Source organism: Lissotriton vulgaris, chromosome 6, assembly GCF_964263255.1.
Source record: "Lissotriton vulgaris chromosome 6, aLisVul1.2, whole genome shotgun sequence".
In the NCBI taxonomy this organism is placed as follows: Eukaryota; Metazoa; Chordata; class Amphibia; order Caudata; family Salamandridae; genus Lissotriton; species Lissotriton vulgaris.
Window position 1 is genome coordinate 425013273 of NC_141694.1, and position 15832 is coordinate 425029104.

At 42.4% G+C, this 15832-nt stretch overlaps 1 protein-coding gene across 1 annotated transcript in view; it reads right to left on the reverse strand.

Moving 5' to 3' along the window:
- SACK1B (scaffolding CK1 anchoring protein B) overlaps nt 1–15832 on the reverse strand; it is a 166560-nt gene that overhangs the window by 109323 nt on the left and 41405 nt on the right. The window lies entirely within an intron of this gene.

The following is a 15832-nucleotide window of genomic DNA, read 5'->3' on the forward strand; positions in this document are numbered from 1 at the left end:
ATGTAAGACATTGTTCTGCATTCTCTCCATCAACTGTGTTTTTTGCAATTTTCACGCCGAGTGGGCTGGGTATGCTCAGACTTGAGTCCCAGGCTCTCCACATCACTGGAATCAAGCTATCCTGGCTGAAGAAGGCTGATAGCCAGAAACCGGTCCTTGGATGCTTGATTCCGGTCTAGGAAAGACATGGCTTGGTAGTTCGGGCTGGACTGTTCCCATGAGGCACAGGGTCAAGGCTGATTTGCATATAGCCATTGTCTGTTCTAGGGTGGTGTGGAGTGATACAAAAACGATGGTTTTAGGCCCAGATATTTGTACTGGGGTGAATGTAAGACATTGTTCTACATTCTGTCCATCAACTGTGTTTTTTGCAATTTTCACCCCAAGTGGGCTGGGTATGCTCAGACGTGAGTCCCAGGCTTTCCACATCACTGGAGTCAAGCTATCCAGGTTGAAGAAGGCTGATAGCCAGAAACTGGTCCTTGGATGCTTGATTCCGGTCTAGGAAAGACATGGCTTGGTAGTTCGGGCTGGACTGTTCCCATGAGGCACAGGGTCAAGGCTGATTTGCATATAGCCATTGTCTGTTCTAGGGTGGTGTGGAGTGATAAAAAAACGATGGATTTAGGCCCAGATCTTTGTACTGGGGTGAATGTAAGACATTGTTCTGCATTCTGTCCATCAACTGTGTTTTTTGTAATTTCCACCCGAGTGGGCTGGGTATGCTCAGACGTGAGTCCCAGGCTCTCCACATCACTGGAGTCAAGCTATCCAGGCTGAAGAAGGCTGATAGCCAGAAACCGGTCCTTGGATGCTTGATTCCGGTCTAGGAAAGACATGGCTTGGTAGTTCGGGCTGGACTGTTCCCATGAGGCACAGGGTCAAGGCTGATTTGCATATAGCCATTGTCTATTCTAGGGTGGTGTGGAGTGATACAAAAACGATGGTTTTAGGCCCAGATCTTTGTACTGGGCTGAATGTAAGACATTGTTCTGCATTCTGTCCATCAACTGTGTTTTTTGTAATTTCCACCCCGAGTGGGCTGGGTATGCTCAGACGTGAGTCCCAGGCTCTCCACATCACTGGAGTCAAGCTATCCAGGCTGAAGAAGGCTGATAGCCAAAAACCGGTCCTTGGATGCTTGATTCCGGTCTAGGAAAGACATGGCTTGGTAGTTCGGGCTGGACTGTTCCCTTGAGGCACAGGGTCAAGGCTGATTTGCATATAGCCATTGTCTGTTCTAGGGTGGTGTGGAGTGATAACAAAACTATGGATTTAGGCCCAGATCTTTGTACTGGGGTGACTGTAAGACATTGTTCTGCATTCTGTCCATCAACTGTGTTTTTTGTAATTTCCACCCCGAGTGGGCTGGGTATGGTCAGACGTGAGTCCCAGGCTCTCCACATCACTGGAGTCAAGCTATCCAGGCTGAAGAAGGCTGATAGCCAAAAACCAGTCCTTGGATGCTTGATTCCGGTCTAGGAAAGACATGGCTTGGTAGTTCGGGCTGGACTGTTCCCTTGAGGCACAGGGTCAAGGCTGATTTGCATATAGCCATTTTCTGTTCTAGGGTGGTGTGGAGTGATAAAAAAACGATGGATTTAGGCCCAGATCTTTGCACTGGGGTGAATGTAAGACATTGTTCTGCATTCTGTCCATTAACTGTGTTTTTTGCAGGTAACTAGGGGAGCTTTTCTTCTATGTGCACAGCAGCCGATCATACAGTGCAGAATCTCTACTACTTAACTTGGAGCCAGGTTAATAGGGATGCTTTTGCTGTTTGTATGGTTGCTGGCCAAACAAAGCCGAATCTCTGTCATTTAGCCAATGGGCAGGGTAATAGTGAACTTTCATTGCTAATTTCAAGGCCACCAGCTAAACAGTAAACCATTTCCAACATGTAGCCAGCTGCAAAGTGAATTGCAGAGAAAATTCATTAGTGGGTAAATATTCCATCTATACTACTATTATAAAGGAAGAACTTTGAACCTTTGAGGCGGGTAAACTCGGGAACCACAGCGCCAATCCACACGCCCGATACATTGTTGTAATCGTCAGGGTGTGCAGATGGACATAGGCTATATAAACTTAAAAAATATACGTACCTGACGTAAGGAGGAGGAGCGTCCAGGAGCGCGAGGAGGACCAGCTGACATGGCGCGGGTAGGAGCGGTGAGGAGCGGCGGACAGGCGGTGAGGAGCGGCGGACAGGCGGTGAGGAGCGGCGGACAGGCGGGGAGGAGCGGCGGACAGACGGTGAGCGGCAGATGAGGTAGGTTATTTATGTATTTATTTAGGAGCGGTGAGTGGTGGAAAAATTAAGCAAAAATGAAAATCGCAAGCAAGAGGAAGCAAACGGAGCATTACAAAAGTGAGCCAAACAGTACATTACAGGAGGAAAAAGTTACGTGTGCAGGTTACAAAAGCGTACATCATGAGCATGAGGAAGCAAACAGAGCATTACAAAAGTGAGCCAAACAGTGCATTACAGGAGGAAAAAGTTACGTGTGCAGGTTACAAAAGTGTAGCAAGTAAACATAGAGGTATAGGAGGAAAAAGTGACGTGTGCAGGTAGCAAGAGGAAGCAAACGGAGCATTAAAAAAGTGAGCCAAACGGTGCATTACAGGAGGAAAAAGTTACGTGTACAGGTTACAAAAGCGTAGAAAGTAAACATAGAGGTATAGGAGGAAAAAGTGACGTGTGCAGGTAGCAAGAGGAAGCAAATGGAGCATTAAAAAAGTGAGCCAAATGGTGCATTACAGGATTGCTTTTGTGCAGCAGGGGTATTTCCTGCACAAAACAACCCCCTCAGGGATTTTCCTCTTTTTTATATTTGCTGCACAATGTAACACACATAGAAATTAGGAAGAAACAAGGAGGCATAGGAATTTCAAGCATCCTCAGGTTTACCATTGTAGGTAAATATGGGAATGTCATGTCAATGCTGGAGCCTCGTCAGGACCCACCCCAAGATGCACAGCTTTTTTAAATTCATAAACAGAACAGTTCCAACAATTTTCTAGTTGTTGTTCTTTTAATTTTCTTCAATTAAATCACTAATCCACAGTTATTCCAATGTTTTTAGTTATACATGTTTCATTCAAGTTCAACATACGCCCATCCACGCTTTTCTTCTATACAGATCAGAATTCACCATTCCTCACTCCACAACGTAGTTTAAAAAAAACAATGCGTTTTGGGCATTGAATGCCCTTCCTCAGGGCTAACTACTATGAAAAAGATCACATATCGCAAATTAATCCCCATCCCTGACTCACAAATTTACCTGTCTCTCACTACTCATCCACAAGTGTGATCTCACCACCATGCATCCCAGAATCAAAACAAACGTGCTATCATTAAATACATTGTAAAAAATAAAACAATATAAAATAAGACTCTAACATGTGCCTTAATTGTATTCCAAATTAAACATGCTGAGTACCCAAAGGCCATAACCTCAAACTGAACCACTGTGCCCACAGAAAAGAAAACATTTTCATGCCAAAACATAATTAAAACAAATGTCTTCAAAATCTCATTTATCTCAGCCCGAATACCTTTCAAATTTGCCAAACGCCCAAATAGACGTGCTCAGTAAATTGACACCAATTTCTCGAGTCCATTTTAAACATCACACATGACAAAACTTAAACTGGTGAAACCTATGCCAAATAACCAAGAGGCGATATGAGGACGCTTCATCTTACAGCCACTCCGCTGCTGTTGCCTTTCCGTATTGTCAGGTACAGAGGTGCAGTTTCGGGGAGAATCTCGAAACTACAGCGTGAAGCCCCGTGCTTTTCTTTGCTGTATTAGCCTGGGGGTGCACGCCTTCCTGGACTGCGTCTCTGGCACCCTCGCTGACTTTACAGACATTTAATGTGCTGCGTGCAGCTTGAGAGGCACTGCTGCCCTTGTGACCCAGAGACTGTGCCTTCAAACATCCATGGTGACTCTGCTGCCCAGGTGCCCCTGAGCGTTTGCCCATCTAACTGACTCATTTTGACTTTGGTGGTCCCCCAATCCCCTTCCCTTCTGCTCCTGTGGCTGCCCCCCTCTGCTCTGCTCCTCTATGGCCGCCATTTTGCTGCTGCTCTCAGCTGCTTCTTTCTCCTGACCCTGGCCCACCATCTTGTCCGTTCCCTCGGCCTTTACCCTTCTCCCTCGTTTCCCCCTTGACGATCCTCAAATGTTTCTGATTTGCCTTTTTTCCATACCCCAGTATCACTCCCACCCTCCGACCCCACTTAATGGAGCTCCGCTTTTCTGTATATAGATATAACTCTAATCACTAGTATATGCAGTAGACCTTTGTACTCTCTACCATTCCTATGTGACTGTTAGAGTATATCCATTTGTATCCCTTCCCTATGTAAATAGAGATAACTCTAATCACTAGTTCATGCAGTAGACATTTGTACTCTCTACCTTCCTATGTGACTCTTAGAGTATATCCATTCGTATCTCTTCCTTCAGTGACTTTACTATATGTACACTTGCAATTTTTCTTTCTGTTTATATCTCTTCTTTGTGTGACCTTTCATCTTGTACATTTGCAATTGTTTCTCTTTGTATCTTTTATGTAACGCATGTAATCCTTAGTCCTTATGTTTTGCAACTGGTTCTTATGTAAAGCACTCTGACACCTTCGGGTAAAGTTTGCGCAATATAAAATAGCATTAAATAAATTTAAAAAAATAAGAAAGCAAAAGAGCTAAACAAAACACTCCATGCTTCCACAATACAAACCAAAATATAATACATATTAAACATACATAGAATATCTCCCGTCAAAATCACCCAAATACCATCTTCAAACAGGCACGGCCCGTGCCGGGCGTTATACTGGGGCGGTGACGTCAGGCAGGGGAGGGTCAGGGTGGAGGGTTGTAAAATGCGGGATATGGACTATTAGAGGTAAGTACCGATACAAATAAATAAAACGAATTTCGTTGCCCATGCTGCATCACATTTGGCCTGACGTCACCGCCCCAGTATAACGCCCGGCACGGGCCGTGCCTGTCTTCAAATCCTCATCATTTTACATACCCATACAGCAAAGTGAAACACATAGCATCATAATAAAACAATTATACATTTAAAACAATGAATGTGCTAGTCGAGTCGAAAGCCTGCTAATGGGTGAACATCCGCTATACTGCTGTTCAATGTCGTCTATTTTAACCATGGTTTCTTTTTGTCAGGTTTATGTCCTTTTTAACCAAGTTTATCGACGGGTGCAAACCACCCGTTGGACGGAAAGGGGTTTATATGTAGTATTCAACAAAAGTGGCAGAATGCACTTCAGGATTTACAAGTTTTCACAATGCTCCAAGGCTATGTGTTGCAGCGTGCGACGCTGAGCGCCCTCCGTCCGTGCACGTAAGATAATTATGTAAATGATGGAGGCTCGTCAGGTCCCACCCCAGGATGCGCAGCTTTTTTAAATTCATAAACAGAACAGTTCCATATGTAGAACTTGGATGAAACATGTAAAATTGAAGAAAATGAAAAGGAATAACTACGAGAAAATTGTTGGAAATGTTCTGTTTATGAATTTTAAAAAGCGGCGCATCCTGGGGTGGGACCTGATGAGGCTCCATCATTGACATAATTATCTTACGAGCACGGACGGAGCATGCTCAGCGTCGCACGCTGCAACACATAGCCTTGGAGCATTGTGAAAAATGGGCAAAACTTGGAGTGCATTCTGCCACTCTTGTTGAATTAATATGGGAATGTGCCACAATCCAGTGGGTGGATGCATGAGAACACCCCTACTCCACACATGGAAAGCCATCCCAGGGCAGAGTAAAGCAATGCAGCAATTTGTGCTGAATTGCGTTGCCTTACCCTCAATCTATAAAGCTCATGGTGGCCTTGCTTGGCTTGATAAATCTGACTTAGGTTTTGCGTCATCCTTACGTCCCCTTCCGTGGAGCAGGGATGATGCAAAATCTACAAAAATATTTCCCCACGGAATTATTTTATATATCAGTTCTTGAGACCGCGCTCTGCATACTTTAAGCATAGTTCACACAAAACGTGCAACTAACTAGTAGACCATTTCAAAAGTGAAATATTTGAAGTCCTTTCCATGGGGATTAGATAATAACTGAGTTTGAAATTCGAATGCCTCACTCTCAGTCTTTGTTCAGGAATCAGAATTTTGCTTCCACGAAAGAAAAACCTAAGTCGTGAAGCAAGTGTTTGCACATTTCAAATCAACTAAAGAAAGCGGTTAATGTAGATGCTTCCATTCTATTACAGGATTCGTTTTGTTTTCACGCTGTGTTTTAGCAATAATTCAAAGAAAACAAGCACCGAACAGATAAGTCATTTTTTGGGAATAACTGGCGCAACACATTTACAGAAGTAATCAACACAGAGTACCATTATGCATGTCTGTATCTGCTAAAATCAATATTGTCTCTTGAAGCCAAAACCCAGCCTGAGGTATTGCAAAAGAAATGTGCCAAGTCAGCTGGAATATCTCTCTGCAGTATTAGAAAAGGAGTGGCAAGTGGCTGAAGAATGACTATGTCCACAAAGCTTCTGCTTAACAATGTGGCGAGTCCTTGAGAAATGCTTATTTTCAGCAAGTTCATGGTTTCGCAATTCCATTTCCTAGATTTGCATTTAATTTCTAAATCAGTAAATGGCTCTGCAAAAAAAGTCACAATATAAAAATTGGGAGACATTCCCCACTAAAAATGTGTGTAATAAAAAAAATCTGGGTATTTAGTGCAGGCTATTTGGAAAGCAAAATAGGCGAACCTATATAGTATTTACAAAGAGTGTACGTTTGAATACATGATGATCGCAACTCATGAGCATGTTATTTTTCTATAGCAGCAAATATTGACTGACTATTTCACAAAACGGATGGAAATGACTTTATAACAGTAGCAGTCCATTAGTGTCATATAGAATGATGTCTTTATTAATATATTGCAGAGATAATGCATTTCTATCAGTTTTAAACCATACAATATGCCCCTCCCTGATTACCCGATTAGTAAACTGGAATAGGTATTAGCAAAGTCCATAGGTTTAACATTTGTATGGCGAGAACACACTGTAAAAACGCCAAAGTTATCGTTTCAAAGTACAAAAAAAAATTACAAATGAATATTCGGTGCTGTAGAAAATAAAACCTTGTTGGGTCCTGGCTGCAGACAGCTTTAGCTTTAGGGTTTCCAATTCATAACATCACTCACTTAGAATGGGCTTTCCATTAGGCCCTTGCTAATGATTTGATAGCTTTTGTGGTCTGTTTCAGTTGTCGTTCTTGATTTAATGGCTTTACTCCTTATTATCATTTTTGTCACACCAAGGAGAAATTGTGTCAGTTTCTGATGAGCTATATCTTTCCACTGCATACTTAGCATTTTATTTAGTATTGTGCACGCCCTAGGAAGGCTTGTACTTCCTTGTTTTTCCCCTATTTTCCCAATGTATTCGCCCCTCCTACCAGTTCTCTTTTCACTACCCTCCGATGTTCACAAACCTACGCCCTGTGTTCGAATTTTCATTTTTATTACTTTTTATGAGAGCCAGGCAGCTATAAAGTGCTGCCAGGGTCCTCTTATTTTTTTTTTGCTTTGTGCAAGTGTCTTATTTTTTAACATTCAAATTTACCATATTAACATAGCCATCTACCATATTAGAACATCAATTTCAAAACGCGTCACAACACACATATACATATATGTCATGAAGCACGAATCACAAATCAGATATGACTCCTGCACACACGTCGAAAGGGCATCTTGGAATCATTATTCATCAATGAATGTGCATAAGCCTTAGCTCATGCATGCAATTGGCCACAAGCAATGGCAAAACCTACAGCTCGACCCTTTAGAGTAATGAACGATTGCTTTTGTCAATGCTTGCTTTTATGTATCATTCATTTTTTTCAGATGCTTTTTCAGCTCTTACTCCCCAGTACTTCCGGAATACTTGTCAGCTGATTTCTGATACAATATAACTGTAAAGTAGCCCCTTATGTATTCCATAGGAGACCTAAGGACACACCCAAACCGGAAATAGAAAGATTGTGAGGTTAAAATACTCCCATGGGCTGACCCAAGATGTGAACGACCGTGTCTCAAGCCAAGGGCATGAGCAATCCATTTGCTCATAAGCCACTGCATTCTGCATGAATGTTGAGAAGGAAGCACAAGCAGATGCTTCCGGGTTTTAGTGTCTATTTCTATACTTGTACATATGTTCATATTTTTAGAAAGCGTCTTCTGCACAATTGTCTCATTGTATGTTATGCACTCTCATCCAGTTCAATGAATAGTTGTATCCAAAACTAAAAGAAGAGTGTCTTTTGATTTATTCAGTTCTATGATGAAATGTTGTATTGTATGCTCATTTAGACATGTCGAATGAATGTATATGATTGATTAGATTACCTAAGAGTAACACATGAGGTGATCACATGAATACATCCCATATACTAATGGCCCTGCTCCTGGATCCCTAAAATGAACTGTGAGACAAATTCCTTGACTTCTACACCAACAAAACTCGTGCTCTAAGAGACAACATCTCTTCCACCACGCAGTGGTCTTACGACACTCACCCAACATTACTTGCCTACTCTACCCCTTTTCGTGATTCATCCCCAGACACTGATGATGATGGACAAATCTGAATGACATTCAAAAAATCCTACTCATTGTGAAACGTTTGCAATGGAAAAACCTACATCTCGACCCTTTGCACTGTTGACCTTCCCCAATGCGATAAACAATTTCTCATTCTCCGTGTGATCAAGACCACAAGCACATTCTATCATCGTTCCAGGTCTACAGAAACCTTCGGCAGACCTAGACAAGTTCAAACTATGACCTATCTCAGCCTGCATTAGAAAGACAATTGAAACAGAAACTGTAGTAATCTGTAAACTTTCATCACACCTGGAATCAAATGGCATTTTCAGTGAATTTCAATCAGGTTGCAAATGCCTCAGGGGCACAGAGTCAACAGTGTTATACACCATGGAAGAACTAGATAATATCCAGGACCAAGGCATATTCTGTATCTTAACTTTATTAAACCTCTCATTCACATTTCTACACAATCAACTTCAAAGCCTCTTCTGGCATAGCAAATGCTATATAAATACCATTTAGATTGGAAATAGAATATACGTATTAGACAATAACTGACCATCTTTTGAAGTGGTATTATCAATTGAATGACTCCAACAACGATGTATCCTGATAGAGAGGTTAAGGCCTCAGTGAACAGGTTGCAGGGTGAAGAGGCTGCAACCAGGTTTGACCATCTAACAACAGCCCAAAGGAAAGAAGCAGAATAGAGGCAGACAAGGAGGAGGGCTAGGCAAATGTCTGTTTAAGGAAATAGTTTTTCAGCAACATCAACAATTTGAGAAAGTTAAATTCCATGTGTAGTGATAGAGGTAGTGAGCTCCTCACTGCCTTAAATACGAAAGCTCATTCCTCTGAATACACCGCCAGCCATATTAGGATGGTGTAAAATGTATGCTTTTCCGGCGTGGAAAAGCATACAGACCTTCACTTCGGGGGCCCGTTGCGGGCCCCCTGGGTGAAGGGGGCATGGGGGTTGCACTTGGGGGGTACCTATGGTACCACCCTGCATTTGCATGAACAAAGCAGCAGGCACCACGGTGCCTGCCGCTTTGTGCATGTAAATGCGCTGCATGCATTTTTAACATTGCGGCGGGTGCAGCTTGAAGCTGCACCCACCGCAATGTTAAAGATAGAGGATGTGACCGCCACCCTGGCGGTCACATCCTAATCTGCACGGAGGGAACGCCGCTGCCCATGCGGACGTTCCCTCCTACTCTGGGGTCGCGGACGGACTCAAGTCCGTCCGCGATCCTAATGAGCCCCTAAGTTTGGATTGGATGACATTAAACATCTGGAAGGAATGTAAAGGAAAACAATTGACATGTAATTTGGAACTCCGACATTTAAGACTGTAAACAAGGCATTCACATTTTAACTCTTTCGCTGTGCCGAGAATTCCGCCGCAGCGCTAAGGGGGTGGGGGGTCGAGCAGCGCTCGCATGCTCGTGACGGAGCCGCTCCGTCACGAGACGCGGTTGAGCTGTGCTCGTGACGGAGCGGTTCCTTCTCGAACGCGCCCGCTCAATGGAACGCTCAGCGCAGGCGCGAAATTCGCGCAGGCGCGCAGAGCGGGCCATGACGGAACCGCTCCGTCATGAGCACAGCTCAACCGCGGCTCATGACGGAGTGGCTCCGTCATGAGCATAGAACGGGTTAAAACGCTGCTTTCTGCTTGGTATTTTTATGTTGCTTCAAGATGAAAAGGACATAACTCAGTTGGTTCTGGACTCTTTGGACTTTGGATATAAAATTTGTTAAGGAATCTAGTGTAGAGGAAATTGGCAACACTGAAGTTTAGACAATGATTAATTAAGAACTGGGGAATTTATTTTTATTTATTTATTTATTTATTTATTTATTCATAGTGTTTTATATAGCGTGAACAAGACCCGTGGGTATCAGAGCGCTTAACAGGAAGGAATTACATATAAAGACAATAAAAGCAATACTAACAACAAGAAAATAGTGAGGTAGAAGGCACTATACTGTATGGACGCGATTCAATATATATATTCATAATGATTGTGCCATTGTTATTATATAGAGAGCAAGGCTTGGCTTGTGTCGTGGTAACAAACCATGCTCGTTGAGGTAGGGTTATAAGGCGATTCAGTGCATATCAAGGATAGTAAGTATAAATAAATCAAGTGCGGTAGAGGTTATATATAGTGGATGTGACATATACTTAAAGTTCCACATATATGGATAAATAAATCAAGTGAGATAGAAGTTATATAGTATGACTGTGAGATATAGTTCAAGTTCACACATATATACGAGGTAGCAGCGGTATCAGTTCGTTGTTCGATGATGATCTTCCAGTTTTCCATGGAGAGGGCAGCACTCAGTTAGCGTAAATGATCATCCCGGTGATCCTTAGGTTACTCTAAGTAGGGTATTTACTCATCAAGTGGCTCTTCAATTCTCGTTTGAATGTTACTGTATTTTGAATCTTCCTGATGTTTGGGGGGAGTGAGTTCCAGATTCTGGGGGCAGCTCCGGAGAATGCTCTGTTGTAGGTCTTTTTCTTGTGGAAAAAGGCTGGTCGTAATAGCAAATCTTTTGCACTTCTCGTTGTTCTGTTACCTCCTGAGATCTTAAGTTTCTTGGCTAGGTATCTAGGTGTGTTGTAGTGAACCGCTTTGTGCGTGATACAGGCCATCTTCATTTGAATTCTGGCTTCATAAGGTAGCCAGTGTAGTGCTTTCAGGTGAGGAGATATGTGATCGAATTTCTTCGTTCCCGTAATGAGTCTGGCCGCTGCGTTGAGGCAGGCTTTTAGTGGTGCTGTGGATGTTTTTGGCAGGCCCGCCAATGTGGTGCAGCCATATTCGATCCTCGAGATGACTAGTGATTGTATAGCCAGTTTTAGATCTGTCTCAGTGATAAAGGGTTTCAGTTTTCTTAAATAATTCAGGTGGAAGCGGGCGCTCTTGGCCATTGCGTTAATATGGTTTTTCATGTCGAGGTTCTTATCTAGTGTAATTCCTAGTGATTTGGCTGAGTTAACTAGGGTCGGGGTGCAGTTTAGCGCAGTCACCAGTTTAGTCCACTCTATAACTTCAGATTGGCTCCTTGTCGGTGAGATTAGCAGGAATTCGGTTTTCTGGGCGTTTAGTTTCAGATGATTCATTGTTAGCCATTGCAGAGCACTCTTTAGTGTCTTGTTCATTAGGTCAATGTCCTCCAGGGAGGCAATCTTTATGTATAATTGCGTGTCGTCCGCATACATGTGATAGGATACCTGTGATTTTAGAAGGATCTCCGTGAGGGGTTCTACATATAGGTTGAATAGATCAGGGGATAGCGTAGAGCCTTGTGGGACCCCTATTGCGTTGGGGCTCGGGGAAGAGATTGCTTGGTTAACCAGGAATCGCTGAGTCCTGTTCTGTAGGAAAGAATCAAACCATTTCAGCACGTTTCCGGACAGACCCATCCTGTTTTGTAATCTGGTCATAAGCACTTCGTGTTTTACCGTATCAAAAGCTGATGATAGGTCTAGGAGGATCAGTAGGCAAGATTGATTTCGGTCTAGGGCTTGTAGGGCGTCATCGACAATGTGCAGGATCGCAGTTTCGGTACTGTGCCCTGTTCTGAAACCTGACTGGAATGTTTCTGCTTCTCAAGATACTAGTGTATTTTCATCATAATATTTAGTTTGTCTACGAAAGAAAGAAGATGCACATCAATGAATGCCTTGCTTGTATACCTATATAGTAACTCTCACACCAAATCACTGTGCCAGGTGTTCCTATGCAGCTCTGTAAGACCGAGCCTCCAGGCAGTTAGCACCTCTTCAATCATCCATCTGCAGAGTTCGCGTTGAACAGGCACGTGGCCACACCCCTCTTGCCCACAGATTCTACCTATGCACTTCTTGCCAGTTAGCTGCTAATGGCATAAGATACAGTAATGGGCGTTCAAAGAAGCAGTCAGCACCCGCCCAACTCGGAGAAGGATAGTGTCGCAGAGTGTGGAATTATAGGGTAGGTATGTTTGCAGCAGCCATTGTTAGTTGAGTGACAGTTAATTGATGTGAAAATCATAAGTCCACAATATACCGCACACACTTGATAGAGTTTGTTGGAGCTTCTTCCATACTATATAAGATTCTGATGCAATAGTGTTCTGTGCACTGTGTAACCTACCGTTGCTTGCAAAATTCTGCCTATTACAGCCTCCTAGTCATTATATAAAGATATTCACAATGCCAGCTAACCTAATTAGAAGCCCGACCCACCACATTACAAAACTAGCGAACACAGCCTACACAATGGCCCACACTGACCTTTCTAGACTGACCCATCTGGCACTGCCCGATAGACCAAAGGGTCCAAAAAACAGTGTTGTATGTACAGTACGAAAGTGTTCTGGGCGCCAGTCTGACTTTTTTTAAGTTTGAAAAATGTGGGACTTAACCACAGAATATGGTTTAGAAATAGGGCCAAAACACTTTGCAAAGCTCTATTCTTTCTTGAAATGATTAAAAGCAAAAGCAAAAAAATACATTCTCGTTGCATACCCAGACATAACTTGAAAATTGAAACATGCAAAATTCTATATACTATGAATCCTTGCATTAATACAATCACAATATATGAACGTTGTCGCTTCTGAGAGGGACATTTAAATTACGCTGTGACAAAGCCAAATGTATCAACAAATTTCCTTGATGTGTGTGACCATGTATGGACCATAATTGATGTTATTGCCAAGAAGAGCACACGTTTACCTCTTTTTTAGGAAAGTGGCGAGTGTTCCTGTCACTGGAAAACCACTTTTGAAAAATGATGACAAACTAAGTGCTTAATTATTTGTCAGAAGATAATTGTGTGTTACATTCCAGCAGCGTTCTTAAATGGATTGACAGAAAGCTTGAATACTTCACGTTCCTATTAGTTAAGGATCGGAGAGAAAAACACATATAAAATAAGCAAAGTATGTGAGTGCAGGTATTTGTTGAGAAAAGAAAGGAAGTTGAACGCCAAATAATTCCACGGTTACATGAAATTATTAGGCAGTGTGCAACTAGATTTTCATTAAAACTTGTCTATTTTCCTAATTGAAATAAAGTAGCAACCAAGGCAAGGGGATATAGTTTTGAGTTGGTAGAAACAATATGAAATACATTTATATGCATATTTGTTCTTATGTATACTTTCAACGAAACAGGATACATCATTTCAGAAAATGTAACATTTACATTAATAAAACTAAAATGCATTCTAAAGGTCTTTATATGTTGAAATTGTATAAAAAGCAGTTCGGGCACAGGATTGAGAGTCCGTCTGGCTACTTCACAACTACTTCTAGTACCACATTCGTTTCATATCTGACGAGGAAACCTTCTTTTCAAGAGGTCTGAATCTTGTAGCTCCACTTCACGAAGGATGCAGATATATTCTATTTGCAGCGCATGTATCCCTTCAACGAAATCTGGGGCATATTATCAAGTGGGTTTATCTCCCTATTACCTACCTGTCGCTAACACCAGTTAGCGACAGCTAGTAGGAGATAGCGACCATCTTGGGCCCCACTTTGCATGTCAGTGATATTTATCACTAATGACATGCAAAGTGGGCGTGCCAAGATGTTATCGACTGGAAACAGTCGCTAACATCGCTATCTCCTATTACCAACTTTTGGAGATATTCGCGCTAAGCGTGAATATCTCCAAAAGCTAACACCTGCCCTGAGCAGTTCTTAGCCATGTTATCCAATGGGAGGTGGATAACATGGCTAAAAGCATTTGCTCGGTAATGCATGATTATTGCTGACTTTTCAGCGATATTCATGCATTTCGGCCGATTTTTATCGCTTAGGAGATAAACCTTGATAATATCAAGGCTCCTAAGCGGTAAAAATCGCCGCAGCTCGTCGATAAAAATATTACCGCTAAGCCAACCTAGCGATAATTATCGCTAGTTGTTGGTAATATGCCCCTCTATTTCTGAAAAGAAGGACCTCCTTTTTCCATATTCAATGTGACTCTGAGTATTAGTTGGTCATTTTATCATGTGACATATATAGTTGGGATAATTCGCAAGAGCAGAGTTATAAATGGGTAACAAGCGTCAGATTGGAGGTCCCGATCAACTTTAAAACTATCGTAAAACACAGTCAATTCAAGCTTAACTTTATCTCGTATGTTGTGGTTCAAGGACTGACATTCTCCAACCCAAGTCCAACTTGATGCACATTTTTCTACAATGTATATCATTCGACCCTTCTTGACTTAATTCTGTGTAAGCATCTTAGGGAACAAGCCCAGGGACCTTTCCAAAACACAGACCCAAGATTTAATAAAAGTAGCTACGACCTTCGTTCACATCCTCAGCTGTTACTTGAAACAAACGTTTTGAATGGATAAGCATTTCCTCAATCTTGGCATGCCCCTCCACGTCTGCTTTCTTGTTTTTTAAACAATTTTATTTAGCATTTTCAAACAAGTAAACATGACATATCGCACAATTCCACTAGGAATAATAAATCTTGCTGAAAAATGATGGAAAAGCAGAACATCTATCTACACTCAAAAGTTATGAGAAACTCAATACAACATACCAGGGCCGGACTGGGAACAGTAATCAGCCCTGGCAGGTTGCTGCAATACAAGCCCTGGGTGCAGGGTGTAGGAGAGGTGCAAGCAAAAAACACCACTCCTGCTTTTTTTTTACAGGGGGCCGATATTTCAGCACTGCAGTAAAACCAGCCCCCCAGTAAGAAAAGTGGACCTCATGGGCAGAAAACCACCCCCCATCCCTTGGGCAAACTTGGGAAACACCCAGTGACCTCTACGGCCAGCCCGGTTTTGCAACATACCACCCCATGCCGGTCATATCCATGAATATTACATTTTGACAGATCCCTCCCTCCTCAGGGTCAGAAGAGGACATAACGTGGATGCCAGAGGTGCATATTATTTTGGGCATTGTCATGTGAAGCCCTGATTACAACTATTGGCACTATATTGATGCAGTGATTTTAGCATAAAGTACCTTTGATGTGTCAAAATCCAAGATGAAAAAAAGCCAGCATCAGAAAACACAGCGATGTGTTGGTCCTTGAGTACTTGGAGATGGATGTATCAGTTCTGCTGCACGCAGAAGTGTTTAATCGATTTCAGACTGCAAGTAGAAGTGATGTGTTGATTTTCAAAGGTTACCCTTTCTGGAGGTGATGCTTTGGAAACTTTTGC